The sequence below is a fragment of the Camellia sinensis genome, chromosome 3, assembly GCF_055761805.1.
Source record: "Camellia sinensis isolate YWXY chromosome 3, ASM5576180v1, whole genome shotgun sequence".
Lineage (NCBI taxonomy): Eukaryota > Viridiplantae > Streptophyta > Magnoliopsida > Ericales > Theaceae > Camellia > Camellia sinensis.
In genome coordinates, this window is record NC_138963.1 from 164841183 (window position 1) to 164843313 (window position 2131).

Sequence of the window (2131 nt, forward strand, 5' to 3'; positions counted from 1 at the left end):
CACGGGCACTCCATGCAGTCTAACAATTTCATCAATATAGAGTATAGCCAATTTGTCCGCATTATAAATTGTCTTAACAAGTAAGAAGTGAGCAGATTTAGTCAGTCTATCAACAATAACCCAAATTGAGTCCATACCTTTACTGGAGTGAGGCAATCCCACAATAAAATCCATGGTGATATGTTCCCATTTCCACTCCGGTATGGGTAAGGGCTGCAATAAGCCTGCGGGTCGTTGATGTTTGGCTTTAACTTGTTGGCAATAAAGACATTTCGATACAAAATAAGCAATTTCTTTCTTCATTCCCGGCCACCAGAAATTCAGTTTCAAATCTTGGTACATTTTTGTATTCCCTGGATGGATAGACAGTTTCGAATTGTGGCCCTTTTGCAGAATTCTTCTTTTCAGTTCAGAGTCATTCGGTACACATAATCTTTCCTGAAATTTCAATAGATTATTCTCAAATTTGAAATCCGGTCTCGGTTTAGATTCTCGTTCATCGATGATCTTCTTCAAGAAGTCATCATGTTGCTGCCTCTCTTTAATCTCTTCAATCAGTGCCGGTTGAGCAGAAATAGCAGCTATTGTTCCACCTTGTTCTCGCAAAACAATCTCAATTTCGGATTTCTCAAGGTCACAAAGCAACTCTTTCTGTCCAGTGAGTAAACAGGCTAAGTTCCCAATCGATTTCCGACTCAATGCTAGGTCATAGTCCTTAATCAATTCTAGCCATCTCCGCTGTCTTATGTTCAGTTCTTTCTGTGTGAAGAAATATTTTAGACTTTTGTGGTCGGTATATACTTCACATGTAGCCCCATAAAGGTAGTGACGCCAGATTTTCAATGCAAATACTACTGCAGCAAGTTCTAGATCATGGGTCGGGTAGTTCTTTTCATGCGGTCTCAGTTGTCGGGAAACATAGGCAATAACTCTCCCATTCTGCATTAAAACACACCCCAAACCCTTATGAGAAGCATCACTAAAAATGGTAAAACCATCCGTACCTGAAGGTAGGGTAAAAACAAGTGCCGTCACTAGTCGAGTTTTCAACTCTTGGAAAGCTGACTCTCTTTGGTCAGTCTAGTCAAATGATATGCCCTTTTGAGTTAATTGAGTCAACGGTAAGGCAGTTTTGGAGAAATCTTTGACAAATCTTCTGTAATATCCAGCCAAACCCAAAAAGCTTCGGACTTCTGTCACATTTGTTGGTCTAGGCCAATTTACTACTGCTTCAACTTTCTGTGGATCAACTGAAATTCCATCTTTGCTAACAACATGCCCCAAAAACATAACATGATCAAGCCAAAATTCACATTTAGACAGTTTAGCATAAAGTTTCTGTTCTCTTAGGGTCTGTAGGGCAAGTCTCAGATGATGTTCATTTTTATCGACGATCTCATTTTTAATAACTAATTTTATATTTTAAATTTTAAAATGGTATAACTTTTTATTTATACATTAGTTTTTGATAAAATTTGTATTTTAAAAATTCTCTCTTCAAAATCTATCGAATAAGATCTATGTTAGCCATGAAATCCTTTAAAAAAAAAAAAAATTTTATTGTCAAAATTAACATCAACAGTCAAATTTTACTATCTTACAATAAAATTTTATTTTGATTCACAATAAATTTTACTAGTATGAAATTTTAGCATTTTAAGAAGACACTTTTTTCCTAAAGGACAAAGAAATTTGTTAATATGTACTCTCCCTACTTCTAAAATTTTACTTTGGTTTAAATTTTGCTTAGTGACAATTTGTTTATAAATGACAATAGAAGTTTCCTTTTGTTTATTCATAAATTGAGAGTAAATTTTTATCTAGTTTGAATTTTTTTTTTTTAAGTTCTACACAGTCACATTTTATTATTTTTGCTGCTGAACATACTGGAACAACATCGTCGTTTGAGATCCTAGCCTCAATATTTGAACTGATCATAACATAAAAAAAAAAAAAACTTTGAATTTAAATAAACTTCAAAAAATTAGAGATTTTTACAGATCTAAACTTTGAACATTGATATTCAAACAGATCAGTTTCAGTGACAAATCGATGATTAATGATTATGTAGAAAATGATATTTGTGATACAAAATCAACATGCAAGAAAAATAGTGATGAATTTGTACCAA